This window comes from Ambystoma mexicanum, chromosome 4q, assembly GCF_040938575.1.
Source record: "Ambystoma mexicanum isolate Mex_15411 chromosome 4q, UKY_AmexF1_1, whole genome shotgun sequence".
Taxonomy (NCBI): Eukaryota; Metazoa; Chordata; class Amphibia; order Caudata; family Ambystomatidae; genus Ambystoma; species Ambystoma mexicanum.
Genome location: NC_090928.1, coordinates 141,448,276 through 141,463,833, shown reverse-complemented (window position 1 = coordinate 141,463,833; position 15,558 = coordinate 141,448,276).

The window sequence follows — 15,558 nt, the reverse complement described above, 5'->3', positions numbered from 1 at the left end:
GAATAACACTTTTTATGTGAAACGAAGAGAACAGCCAAAGAGAAAGTGCCCATGGGAAACAGCACATAGGAAGGAGGACAAGAGTCAAAGAGTGTTATAGGGAGGTGGAACATAAGAAAGACCACCATACAGTGAACTTTAAGGATAATTGCAGTGTGGCCACGCCAAAGACTGGAAGGAGGTGTGTGACACTTTGGGGCAGAGGCAAGAGGTTAATCAAGTGAAGCCAAAGGAGTGTGAATATTGCATATAATCCAAGAGGCCAACTGAGAGAGTCTACAAGAGCACAACGATGTACACAGAGACAAGTCTGGAAGACCTGAGTGGGCTGAGGAGCCTAGGGATTCTGGTTGCATGACCTCTGATGGGTGGACCGTGTGGTCTGTCAACTGTGCCTAGACCAGTGACCCCGGAACTGTGAGAACCAAATACATTGTGTAAACCGAAGTCTTGGGGAAAGCATGAGACCTGATGAATTTCAAATACTGTCTTGAGAACAGAGCCTCAAGTCCCTTTTCTTTTTGAACTGTGGTGCTTTAATCTTGGGGAAGGGAACCCAGAGGATTGAGTTGAATGTTGTTGCTTGGAACCTGGGCAAGGGTGGAGTTGAAGAAGAAGCTAAGAGCTGGAAGAAGCTCAGAACCTTATGTTGATCACTATTACTTTCATTATTTACAACCCTACACACTGTTTAGCTTTAGTTGTGAGGGCAAAGATAGGTTTTGGACACAGCCAGACTTTTAAGTTGAACTCTTTGACTCTCCTTAGTTTTGTTTAGGTAGGGAAATCCCACCTTACTATCGGGCAACTTAGGCCATCAGCCATCCTGATATTTAAGTTAATAAACACCTTTTGTTTTGAATTTATGTCTGTTGTTTGTGTCTTACTTCGTGATGCCTTCACAGGTGACAACATGTTCTGCTCAGAAAAACCTTGCATATAAATAATAAAAGATATCAGGGCAATCCTGGATCAATGTCCATACAAAATAAGGACAACTTGTGTGCATATGACAAGTGGGTGATGAAGAGTACATGGTACAGTAACCGGGGATGAGACAAGAAATATATAAAACAGCAGTACTGGGGAATTAGATATTTACAGTGAGAAGTTTATAGATCAGGTATGTACATGCAAGTCAGGGAGGGAAGTAATGTTAGAATAAGTAGAGAGTGGACCTTCCAGGTCAAGAAGATGATGTTTGAACACAGGATTTATAAGAGTGAATGGTGGGGGAGTTTTAAAATGTGGAGGTAGGAAGTTTCAGTGGAGAGGAGCAAGGAGGGAGAACGAGTGAAAGCTAGAGGTAGCACAGGGAGGATGAGGAACAGAGAGATATTTTAGGGCTGTGGAGCGAATGGTACAAGATGGAGAGTTGCGTGTGATTGTGTTAGCTAGCTGGGGGCAGAGATAGACCACTGATAAATGTAATGATGACCAGCAGGAATTTGGACGGGGGCTGTATTTTCTTGGAAACCCAGCAGGTATGGATGCAATGTTTGCAGATGGTAGAGGAGAAGTAGAGATTATAGAGGATACTGGTGACAAAGTGTATGACTTCATCACAGTGTTAAAATAAGTAGAGGTTGACACCCAGGAGAGACTGACATAGTAGCCAAGGCAACAAAAATCTAGGTTAAAATGGGGGCCGAATTGTAAGTGAGGAAGCTGAGGATTTTTTGATGTTAAGGATGTTAATGTTGGGAGCCATGGAGCATGCCGTGACAAAGGTTGAAGACATTATCAAAAAGATCTTGAAGAGTGAGCAATGGAGACGTGATCCCAGGGAGCTCCTGCAGGCGCCAAACAAATCCTGCACAATATCCTGGTTTTTCGTGTGGAAATGACTCACAAATGATCCGACCCGACTCCTGACTGCCTGGTCCCTCTACAAGCCAAGTTTGGTACATCAACTCGGCAGAATCCCTGAGAAATCCCCCGCGGCGAAACAGACCCGGAGGCGTCTGCCGGCAGGAAGATCCAAGATGGCCGACGGCACCGGAGGACTGAAGGGATCCCTGCCCCGCTCTCAATAGCCCACACTCTGAGGACGGCCGCTGTGCAGTGGAGGAAAGCCGGCACACACAAACAGATCCTGTGCTTGAGCTGGGGTGAGAACACGCAACGACGTGCCGCATGGTGCCTGGCCGGGAGTGTTGTTTCCCCCGATGAGCTGCGACGTGACCTGCGGCCTCGGTACCCTCGGTGCCCTCCGGGGGCGATCGGCGAGTGACGGCCCCGCTGCACCATGGGGGAGCGGCCCCGGGGCTCAACTGCCTGGAACACCGCCCGGCTCCGAACATTACCCAGCGGGACCGCGGCGCCGCACTGAAAAAGAGCCGCGGAAACGGCCCAAGACCCGAGAGGGGGATCGCCCCTTATCCCCCAGAGGGTGCATTTCGAGGGACCATCCATATATTCGGCGGAGGGAGGAGCACGCTGCCGCCGACACAAGCACCAAGTAAGTGCCTGGGAAGCTCTGAAAACTACTCCCCAGAACCGTGGCGCTGCGCTGAAGAAGAGCCACGGACACAGCCCTGGGCCCGTGGGGGGAACCCCCTCTCCCTCCCCACCTACTCAGCAGAGGGAAGTGTGCGCTGCCGCCAACACCAGCACCAAATAAGCCTCCGGGGAAGCCCTTTGCAGCGGCGCGACTGTTTCCCCCCCATAGGACACCGAAGGGGAATTTGGAGGGGAACGAGACCCACCCGACGTGGTGACCCCCAACCCACAGCTGCACTGGGTGGGGGATCAGAGGACTACTGTGCGACAAATGGGAACGGCACCAAGCGGAGAAAACTCATAATTAAGAAAGAAAACCTCCTGAAACTAATGAAAAACTTGCCCTGGTCCGGGGGCCCACCTTAATACGTCCGGGGAAGAATCCACCGGGTGCACACCAGAGACTCTTTCTGTACGGGAGGTGTGAAATCAGCTAGGCGCAAGACTGATCACACAGGCCTGATTCCCCCTGGAAACGCACCAAGCTATAAACGACGCTGAAGACTCCCTCAAGACCTGCTGTTCTTGACCCGCAGTACTTGCTACTAAACGTGGGACCCATCCTATGCCTGTGCAACGCCCCACTAGCTCAGAGAGTCCTAACTGTAGGAAAGGGACGACGCAAACTGGAATACAGGTACTGAAAACCAGAACAAGACTGGAATCAAGGGGAGAGGGAGTGTTCCGGGGCCCGAAATCACAGTTGTTTTTGCACGTACCTCCGCAACCATAATAAGGAAAACCCTTATAACAGTGATGCACGTAAACCACGCTGCCGGTGCCATGGGCAAAGATAGACAAAAGAAAACGTCTACGCAGAGTAGCATGGATCAATACGCGGTCGCCACCACCCCGGCACCGATGGGCCAAACAACGCGGCCGACATCTCCCAAAGGCGAGGACAATCTTTCGCTGAGGGACATGATGGCCGCTAATGCTAGCTCATGCTCCTCCATGGAGGTTAAAATGGACAGTATCGCGGCAGACGTCTCCTTTTTACACCATGACCTGCAAAAACTCACCTCCCGGACAGGAGAAGCAGAACACCGCATCTCTGAAGAGGAAGACAACATCAGAGGAGTGAACCAACAACTGTCGCAAGCCATGACCCGCCTGAAAACCCTGGAATCTAGAGTCGATGAAGGAGAGGGCAGATCTCGCTGCAACAATGTGCGCATTCTTGGGCTACCAGAAGGAGAAGAAGGGCACAGCATGGAGCTATTCTTAGAACAGTGGCTTGCAGATATCTATGCACCCCATTCTTTCTCTAAATTATTTTCGGTTGAGAGAGCCCATAGGATGCCCTCAGGGAGGCCAATCCCGAGAGTGCCACCCCGCACAGTGATCGCTAAACTGCTCAACTACCGGGACAGAGACGCCCTCCTCCAGATGTCATGCTCGAACGAGACAATTACCCACAATGGATCCCGAATCACATTCTTTCCTGACTATACCCGAGAGGTTCAACGGGCACGGCAACGGCAATCCTTTGAACCACTTAAGAGACAGCTAGCCCTCATGAACATCAAATACGGGCTTCTCTTTCCAGCACAGCTTAAAATTTATCATAAGGGATCCACAGTACACTTTACCGACCCGCAGGAGGCATGGAAGTGGGCGGAAACGCACATCGAAGGCAACTGGAATGCGAGACCGACGAGACACAGAGGGAGACCCCGGCTCGGACGGGACCGCCCCTCACCCATAAGAGATCCTGGAAGGTTAGAACCGGAAGCCCCGGAACAGGGGGCGAACCAGAATGAAAGATGAGCAGGCAATGATCCTACACCAAAGGAGCTTCATGGATCGCAGCTATGCAACGATACGCTGTTCCTAGAACTTGCTTCATTGCTGGGTGGATTGCTCCAACACGAGAAACTCGACCACATGGCGCAGGAAATGGGGCAGACTGTTTCTTCTCTCAATTGTTCCTGACATTAGTTCAAGTGTGACCTGACCCCCTAAGGTTTGGAGGATCAGCGATGTTCGGGCGACAGGTACTTCAAGTTGGGGTCGAGTATAGGGAGGGGGGAGGAGGGGAATGTTTTCATGATGTTTTGTTAGTTCGGGACTATGGCATGCTCAATCACCCAATCACAACCCTGTGCATATTACACCCTGCAGCACCATGTATCGGGATCCTACTCCCGCAAGACATACCAATGGGAGGCAGCTCTCTCGACTAAGACATCCTTCAAGCCCTCCAACACGAGTTTTAGATGGCACAAACACAAACCCACTCACCACCGGCTGACCGCCCCAGATCCCTCAGGCTGCTCACCTGGATTGTGAATGGAATGGGCTCTGGAATCAAGAGACGCCTGATTAGACAATTCTTGAATAGACACTCTCCCGATGTGGCCCTGTTATCTGAGACACACCTAGCGGGAACACACTGTACCCTTTTCCACAGAACCAACTACCGGGCCGCATTCCACACGGGGTACACAATGGGATCCAGGGGCACCCTTATCCTTATACACAAAAGATTCCCGTTCGCCCCATAGGTCGTAGAACAGGACCCTCGAGGTCGCTATGTATCATCCTGGGTTCGCTCTGGGGGGAGACATTGGCCATTGTGTCGATATATATCCCTCGCCCGGATTGGGCCAGGACTTACTGGATGACCTAACCACTCTTATGGGAAAACACCAGCCAGATCGGTGGATACTGGGGGGAGAGTTCAATGATGTTTTGTGCAATACCATAGATCGTACCCACCTTAGAGGGCACAACCCGGATACCCTCACAAGACTGTCTAACTTTGTGTCCGCCCTGGGCCTTAGCGATGTATGGCGGGAACTACACCCCCGAGACATAGGTTACTCGTTCCACTCGGGTGCCCACGGCTCCCTCTCTAGACTCGCTTACCTCTTCCTCCCAAACACAGGCCTACACAGGGCGATATCCGCAGAGTTCCTCCCCCGTGGAATCTCGGACCCCTCCCCCCTAATAATAGAAATGTGAATGCATGGCACAACCCCTCCTAGAACATGGAGACTAAACAACTATCACCTTGGGTTCCCCGAACTGCTTGACCGCCAACCGGAAGTTTCTGATGAATATTTTGATATAAATTAACCGGCAGTGGACAACCCAGTAACGGTGTGGGAAGCTTACAAAGCAGTGCTGCGTGGAGAAATAATCTCCTGCGTAGCGATTAAAAAGAGAGAGAGACTCCAAAAAATAATAGAGGCAGAAGGGGAAATGATCCAGTCCGAGAACACGCATGCTCTTGACCCTACCCCGCAGACCCAAATGTCCCTTAAACTAGCCACGGAGAGCCTCAGAAATACCATGCTGGATAACGCCAAGCAAGCCCACTGGGACTCCAGAGCGAGGATATACGAATTGGGGGACAAAGCAGGCAAAATGCTAGCCTGGCTTGAAAGAAGAGATGAGGGGAGACGCTACGTCCGGGAAATCGTTACTCCAAGTAATGAGAGGTGCCTTCGCCCAATTCTATGCAGAACTATATCGAGCCCCGACATCACCACTCGACCCGACTCTGCTAGACAATGTAGTATTCCCATCATTGACAGCACAACAGCGAGCGGAATTAGACTCCGATATCTCTGAGTCCGAAATAGCCGAAGACCTAGCGCAACTCCAAATGGGGAAAATACCAGGCCCTAATGGATTCCCAGCCGAAGCTTGGCAAAAGCTTGGAGGGAACAAAATAGCAACCCCCCTCTACAAAATGCTCCTCGGCGCCCGTGACCAAGGCACCCTCCCGCCAGACCTATGTAAAGCCACTATTGTGGTCATTCCCAAACCTGATAAACCCCCGGAAATGTGCGCCTCTTACAGGCCTATCTCACTAATAATAGTGAAGCCAAGGTCCTAGCCAAACTCCTAGCCAATCGACTTCAGCCAGTGGCCCACACCCTGATCCACTGGGATCAATGTGGCTTTATGCCACACAAATCAACCCGAATGAATCTGCGTCGACTCCACTTGGCGCTAGAACGGGCCCCAGTCATCGACACCCCTCTCGCCTTATTGGCAATAGATTTCAAAAAGGCCTTCGACTCGGTCAGGTGGGACAGCCTTTGGGAAATCATGAGACGCATGGGGTTTGGCGACGGCTTCCTGGGATGGGTAAAATTACTTTACACGAATGTTCAAGCGGAGGTCAGGGTGAATGGTTGGCCCTCTCGGTCCTTCCCTCTGGGGAAGGGCACGAGACAGGGTTGCCCCCTCTCTCACCTTCTCTTTGCCCTGGCAATTGAGCCTCTCACCCTGTGGCTCTGCCAAAATGCAGCCTGGACAGGATTTAGATGGCCTGAAGGGCATGAGGACCGAATTTCCTTGTACGCAGATGACCTCCTGATATATCTGGGGGACCCAGCCCAGTCCTGCTCTATAGTGACACAAATGCTTATCCGTTTCGGTGAATTTAGTGGGCTTAAAATTAATTGGGGGAAATCAGTTCTCTTCCCGGTGAAAGGAGGTGCGCAGGTCGACCCCCAGGAATGCCCGTACCGATTGGAACCGCAGGGTTTTCGATATTTGGGGATCTGGGTGACAACGGACCTCACTGCTTATGCAACACATAACATTCAACCGGTCCTTGACCGTTTTGTCAGTGACGTCCACCACTGGAAGCTTCTCCCCCTCACACCCGTGGGGAGAGCCGCGCTCTTTAAGATGATGACTCTCCCAAGGTTTCTCTATGTCTTACAGAATGCCCCACTAAAGATCCCAGACTCCGACTTCGATCGGGTCGAAACCCTCCTTCGGGAACTCATATGGGGTGGAGGCCAACCAAGGATAGCGCTAACCACGCTCCAAAGATCGATCTGGGAGGGCGGGATTGGGGTTCCCCGCCTCCAAACCTATTATTGGGCTTCACAACTTGCAGTGGTCAATGACCTGCTCCACGGAGACAGGGAACTCCCCCACATCGGCATGGCGCTGACCCACGGCACTTACTATATCAAACCCTCCCGAGACCCCCCCCACCAACAACCACGACTCATATTATTGCTGTTTGGAAGCAAGCGCACAGATTCCTAGGGTGGAAAAATAAAATAACCAGGGCACATCCCCTGTGGGGAACTAGCAATCTGTCCGAGATAAGGAGGCTTGACCCGTGGCCCCAATGGGTAAGGGCCAGGATTCTGAGAGTTGAAGACATTCTTGATGAGGGGGAACTGGCCTTGTTTGAAGTCCTCCAGCAAAAATTCCAACTCCCGGGTACCGAGCGATACCACTATGTACAACTGGCCCATGCCCTGAGAAACCATATACCTGTAAACGCCAATATCCCAGACTACACACCAATAGAGCGCAACATGCTACCAGCCTACATCCCCACCAAATGCACCTCCATTCTATACAATGCTATCACATCCTTTGCAACACCTGAACTGACGGGATTAAAGGCCAAATGGGAGATGGACGTAGGGGAGATAGACCCAGAAGACTGGATCCAAGGAAGGTGGCCATCTCCTCCAGGCTTCGGCTGGTCCAATTAAAAATCTTGCATAGAGTCTATTACCCCAGAACGATATTATATAGGTGGAAGAGAGCCTCAAACCCAAACTGCACTGAAGAGGGAACCTTTTTTCACATTCTATGGGCATGCCCCTGAATCCACACTTTCTGGAAACGAATGCTGTAATGAACTTAATAAGATCCTTACGTGCCACGTACCACTGGACCCAAAGATTCTCATCCTGGGTGTTCTGGATGAGATTGCTCTTAATAAATGGGAAAGGTTGCTCCTGAACACTGCAGCGGGACTGATGAGGCGTGACATAGCGCAAAAATGGGGAGCCCCGGAGTCCCCAACAATGGAGCAATGGGAAAAGGACATGGACATATGTGCAATGATAGAACACAGAATATACACTGCCAGAGGCTGCCCTGTAAAGGCGGACAGGATATGGGGGAGGTGGGAAGAGGAAGGACCCAAGATCCGGCTAGATGCAGCGGTGGTGATGAGGTTTAATCACACTAAAGACTTGGGGAAATGTTATGGGTGATTGATGACGAACCTGTTAATGAATGACCTTTGATGAGACATGCTAGTCCCTACACGTTGTTGTTGTTTTGATGTGATGTAAAACAATAAAAAAAGTTTTATCAAAAAAAAAAAAAGAACCTTGAAGCTGCGTGCCTTCAGGGAGGGCGAAGGTAAGTCAGGAGGAAATGAGATGAGAGAGGGAAGGAAAGGCCAGCACTCGGTGCAGGAATGTAGATCTGTCTCAGAGAAGTTGAGCATAAGACAATAAAGTGCCATCCAGTGACGAATGGCAGGGAGACAAGCTGAAATGTGGATGCTAGATCTAGAGTGAAATTAGGGAAGGGGAAGAAGATTTGTGTGTTTTCTGAACGGTAGTAAGAGAGGAGAAAATAAGGTGACCGTTGGATTAGGTGTACAGGGTGAAAAGTCAGGATAAGGACAGATCTTTGGGCGGCACCAACCGAGACGAAGATCAGGTAGAAAGAGTCCGGGTCCAATGAAATGAAGACAGATCAGTGGAATGGGTAGGGGGCAATTCATTCCAGAGCAGTATCCCAGATTCAAAGTTTAGTTTAGTTATGAAGTCTAGAGGAGTGGTCCAGGATGTCATAGGTAGCTGACATGCCTAGTAGGATTAGGATAGAGGAATGATTGCTATGTTTGCAGAGGTCAGAAAGTTTGAGACATGGGTGAGGGCTGTTTCAGTGGAGTGACGGCTGAAGAGACCAGACTGTAGAGGTTCCCGATGGTCATTACTGTCTATGTAGCAGGAGAGTCTGTTAAAGACAATCCATATTGGAATTTTAGAACAGCGAGGAAGGAGGGATACAGACCTAAGGTTGGTAGGATTATTGGGGTATGCTGAGGGACTCTTGAGGATTGGCAAGACAGTCGCAACCTAGAAATTGTCAGAGAAGATCCCAAAGAAAAGAGAGAAGTTGAAGACTGGAGAAAGTTACGAGCAGGTTAAAGCTGTGAACTCCTTGACCATGTTTTGGGCAGACAGGCCAGTGTAGGTGCATGAGCGAGTGGCAGTCATATGGATAGGACTTGTTAACAAGGACAGGTAGGATGGAAAGAAAAAAAAGTAGGAGGTGGTGGATACAGGTGTGGGAGGGGAGTAGGAAGTTGTGAAAGAAGAGAAGTGTGGTGAGGGTGTCACTGATGTTATCAATTTTATGAGAAATCATGTGCAAAGTGCTAGCCAATAGTGAAGAAGAGTTTGCCCAAGGATAAGGAAGGGCCATTATAGCTTGAAGAGTGAAGGAGAGCTTACAGGGGTGAGAAGGAGGCGTATTCATTCGATTGTTGCAGTAGGAACATTTAGCAGACTCAGGGGCAGGAGGGTGTTCTGGTAGGTGAAGCAAAGATGAAGATTATGGTCCTTGTGCCCATTTGTGATGGTGACGCGTCATATCTGTCTTAAGTAGGCAGATTCGAGGGGTAATCCAGAGTAAGGAGTGTGGGGTGAAAGGGGTGAAGGTATGTGAGAGATAGCAATGATCAAAGGGGAAGTGAAAGGCATGGTTAAAGTCAGTTCACTACAGGAAGCCTGGAGAGGAGCAGGAGAGAGGAGAGGACCTGTCTTTGACTACGTAGGACATAAGGAGTTGGGTTTAAATGTTCACTTGCCAATGGGGAAGACAGTACGGCAGAGGTACATGGGAGAATGGTGATATGGAATTTGAGTGGCCAGATGGAGAGAAAAAAGCGGAAAGCAAGGCGGAGAGGAAGCCATGGTGAAGAGAGTTGCCTTTGAAATGAGTGTGAAGATTGTGGAGTGCATTAAAAGAGTACTCCTTTATGAGTCATCCAAGTGTCAGTTGATGGGTCGGCCTACATTTGGAGGGTTGAAGTCTTCAGGTCTGAAGTTCCTACTGCTCTCTCATCGTGTAACAACACACACACATCATCACTCTCTCATTTCAGCATCTGGAAGCAACTTGGAGTCATTTGCCACCCTTTCCGGAGGTGAAACTCCTACCCTCTGCACTCCTACAGGTGGGTGATGGATAATGAGTGGGCAATGATGCATTCCAGGACATCTACTGCAGAGGGAAGGCGTGTTGAAGACATTAGTGGTAAATGCCCGCTTACCACCGTGAAAGCCTTAACAACAATTGGCCATTTAGAAAGCAATGCAAACACCCCCAAAGGGCGGAAAGGGGAGGCACATGTATTTGGCTACATTTGATGAGAAGAGGCACACTTTTTGCTTTTTTGCTAAAGATTAATGATGTGTTGAATATGTCAAGTTAGGTATTCACATAAAGTACAAGAGCTCGTCATTTGCTCAAGATTCCAAAGGACATCTCCCAGTTGGGATTAGTTTCCTCGCTGACCCAGACACTCTCCATATGGATTTGGACAACAACAAAAGCAGGCGGTCGAGTAGTAAGCACTACTTATTTATTTTTGTCATTGACATTGTACATCATACTGCAATTCCTGCTCACCCAAGCCTCTGAGCCCCACGTATGAAAACAAATTATTGGACTTGATTTCCATGGAGAATTGACTCTGCACCACCACAGTACACTGCCTCATAAGTGCCACATCACTTTGCGGGACTTGTGCCTGGGCCACAGTGGATCCCCAGCTTGCAAGCGCCCGCCATCATAATTCTACAACTATAAAGGTAGGCCTCCCTTATTTGTCTGTGTGCTTAGCTCGCACACAAAGGGCTGCCCTGAAACATACGTGCAGCTTGCACTTCAGAGGTTCGAATACCACCCCAGGGAAGATTGAGTATTTTATCTCTGAGTCGATACATAAGGATAAATTGCTTTGACAATAGCACATTTCATTACATTGTTTGAAAGATGAATCATAAAGCATTAGAATAGAACACAAATAACGATTATTATAATGGAATGGTGGCTTGTGGATGCCCAATCAATTTTAATAGGAATACAACACACACCACATGGAAGCAATCACTCGTCCATGCCCCATTCCATCAGTGTGGGTTGAACCTGAGCCACATGGAACCAATGCCCTGTACATCTTATATCACGTTTTAGCACTGGAGTCAACATTATTCAAGAAATACTGCACTGTCTCTTCTCTTTTATGAACTTCAACACACTCCACTTGGCGAAAGTATCTTGTTAATGCCCTCTTTCACTCGTAACAAGGCTACCACAGAAGAGCAGCTAGTAATACCCCCATTCCCATTTGTATGGTTATATGGGACTTCAAGTTCAACAGGAGCCACTTTGGAACAGGGTCTTTTAATGTGTGTTATTAGGCAGGTTTACACCAACATTTAAAAAAAAAAAAAAGTTGAATCCCCGTTTACTGTGCATTCGACCTGGTATACACAATTGATTTACTTACTATTAGAGTGGTGCAAGCTGTTAGGAGTTTGAGGGACATGGAGTGACAGCAAACAGTGCTACACCAGAGCTGGTGGGTGAGTTCAGGAGACTGTAGGAATATTCTTCCTTTTATCCCGAACAACGTCTGTGAGGCGCATTGCCACTTGGAATATGGACTGAGGAAGGTGGCCATAGTATCAAATGAACTAGAGTTCCTGTTTCCAGGGAAAGTGAAAAGCTGTGGGTAAGGGCTCATCTGCAAGAGCAAAATGTCCCCCAAATGAAAAGTACCACAGAACAATTATAATTTGCGTAAGAGCAATTCTAAAACATCTGCAGATAAAACTGCAAAAGTAGGAGCAAAAAGTGAATCTAAACAGCCTATACCAACCAGTGAAGGTAGTATACCTACCTTTTTTCCACCCAACTCTTCAGTAGAGCTGATTCCGAATATTCTTGATAAAGAGATAATGAACAATCAGAGTGCAAGCATTGTGCAAGACAGTTCTGCTGAACTGATGATTGGCAATGTAACTCCTTGCTGGAGCCTGTGCCTTTCAGTGCAAAGGTCTATGACTCCTGCCCTAATCAATCCCAATACAGATAAAGAAAAAGGAGCGACAGTGAAAGAACTCCTTCAATCGACAACATCTCCGGAGAGACTATCAATGTCACCTAACCTAATAATACACTCGGAAACCTCAGAACCTGAGTTGAGTATGGGCTCTTTCTCTGGCATGAACACTCTGGTGGAGATGCAATCCACAATGGGCTCCTTGCAATGCGCCTTAAAAATTCTATTAAAAATGTTTGGCCGTATTTCAGAAAATACAATCAACTTGGCAACCGTGAATGCTGGAGACAAAGATGCCATCGAGGAAACTGAGAATAATTTATCCGAGGCTATACGGTTGATTAAAGAATCTTCTCCGCCTTTGGACGTAGACTTGAACGTGTCTAAGAACTCTGAGGCTTATTTCTCTCGGAAGCAGCGGAGATTAGCCATAAGGGCAATAATGAAGAAAAGACCACCAAACACGGCTCTGTCACTGTCAGAGTCTGCCCCAAGGCAAGAAAATACGAAAAAGTCTAGGAAAAAGGCACCCCGGGCAAGGAAGAGAAACTCGGAAAGAGAAGGCCGCCTCACTAGCTGGCTTATAACAGAGAAAGACAAAGTTCTACCGGAGGTAGAGGAAATTCTGCTTGAACCTGTAATTTTGGGAACTGACCAGCAAGTGGGAAATACTTCATCTACTCTGAACAGTGTAAGACAAATTTCCCATCTTGAGTCAATACAGAAGTCAGTATGCATGATTGAATTGCAGCAGCCATTAATAAGCACCAACCGCATCTTCTTGATCAAGAATCTCTATCAAAATAATGATCAGGACTGGTTGTCACAAACTGAATTTTTAACCAGACTGCACTCTATTCCACAACTCAGAGTTCTTACATCTGACAAATTTGAGTACATCGAACCATTAAAAGTCGAAAACACAAATGTGTCGGCAACCATTAAAAGTTCCTGGCTACCGTAAATCTGCAACGTACATATAAACTCAATTTGCTTGAGGCTGACGTGGAGATTGATGCGGATTCCAGAAAAGAAGATCTGGAATGCCCCAAGAAAGTGCTGACGGAACCAAAGAATAAGATCAGTGTTACACAACTACCTGCTAGCGATGCAGTAAAAATGGCAGACATACAGAATATCCTAAATTACTTAGCGGAAGCGCTACCGACAGATTGAAAAAAGATTGAGGTAGCTTGATCCTGTCCTGGAACAGTAAGGGGATATAGCCACTTGATTAGTCAGGAGGAATTGCCCTATATAAGCAAGTTTACTTGCATATGTTTGCAGGAGGTTTGGCTGACTATCCCAGTGGCTATACAGTGTATCAATCCCTCACCAAAAAAGTTGAACGGGGCAGACCCTTTGGGGGACTGATAGTGGGTATACAACACATTGTCAAGTCTTGTCGTATTGTAACTAAAGCAGATGAATTTGTGATTGAGATTGAACTGGTGTTGTATACAGAGAATAAGGCTGAGAATATTCTATGATAAACCTCTACAATCCACCCGGGGATATTCAAACTGAAACTATTCAAGAGACTCTGCATGATATTATGATCAAGTGGACTTTGAGGCAGGGAAACAGATCTGTTATGATAATGGGGGACTTCAACTGCCATATGTCGGAAGGGGAGGGGAGTACGAGCAATCGGTACTTAAGACCTATGAGTACAATGGTCCACAAGAAAGTGGATCCTGAAGGACAATACTGGTTGAGTTTCTTCAAACTCTGGGAGATGGAAATGATCAATGGCAGAACAACAAGCGACTGCCCTGGCCATTTCGCTTGGGAAGGTGGTGGCGCTAAGAGCACGTTGGACTATATCTTTGTGACAGAGGATATAGCAGGCTGGGTGAAGGATATGAAGGTTGCTAAAAATATATGGAGTGATCATGCCTCGCTTGAGTTAATTATAAATGCTGATGTTATAAACCATGTATTAAAACCTATGGGGGACCTAAAGGTAAATCATGCTGCCACATGTATTTCGTGGTCGGAGAAGAACATAGCCAAAGTGGTAGCTTCTTTGTCAGCAGACTGTTATGTGGATACCAATCAATTCCAAGCGATGTCGATAGATGGGATTGAACATTTGATATATATATTTGCTATATTCCATGCTTCAGTTGGCACTGGTTTGGCTGTAACTGGTCTCACCAAGAGAAATACTTATGATTGTGAAGTGAGAGACGCCAAAAGGCGACTGAGAGCAGACATAAGAAGGGCAAGGAAAATTTCGTTTGTCGACTTAATGTTTTGTTTCTGCATCTAAAATACTTAAGGGAAAATTTTGGTTGGTCCTGGTAGAGACAGAGAAAACATCAAAAGAAACTAAATCAGTGGCAAGAGACGATACGGTTATTGTGTACAAAGAATACTCGTAACATCTGGGCTTTGCTAGGAGAAGTGAGAGGGATTATTTCAATCCTGAATCCTATTGGTGCCAATAGATGGGAAAGTTTCCTGAGAGATCACAATATACCGATCGATGTTAAGGCTAAGGAGGTTGATAACAGTATTTCCCCTGGGCCTCCGGTTAGAGTAACAGCTGCTGCACTTGTGGAGAAGATAAACAAGTTAAAATCTTCTGGGGCACCTGGCCCTAACAGCCTGGCTAATGTCACACTTAAATGTAACCCTAGTTCTGGGCTGTGGTATTAAAGATTCTCTTTGACAACATTTAGCTCCAAGGGAGAATACCCCCCTCATGGCAAACTGCCACTCTTATCCCAGTGCTCAAGAAAGGCGATAAAAACGACCCTCGCAACAAGATGCTTGATTGTACCGATAAACTCTTTGCAGTTTTAATACTAGATACATTACAAGAATGGGTAGAAAAGGAACACATACTCAACTGCTTTCAAAGTGGCTTTCGGAGGCGTTACTCAATGACACATAACTTTATTATTTTAGACACCTTGCGTACTGCTTCCAGAAATAAGGGGAGTCTGCCGTTATATGCATTATACGTAGACTTTAAAGCAGCCTTTGATCTGGTACGCAGAGATATCCTGTGGTCAAAATTGGACCTGCTTGGATGCCCCAACGGCCTGCCATACTATATAAGGCTCCTCCATCAGAACAACACATTGGGCCTCATTACAAGTACTCCGGTCCGGAATTAACACTGCCGGTAAAACCATACCGGCACCGTTTGCATGTCCGCGCAATCATGACCCGCGGCCCCG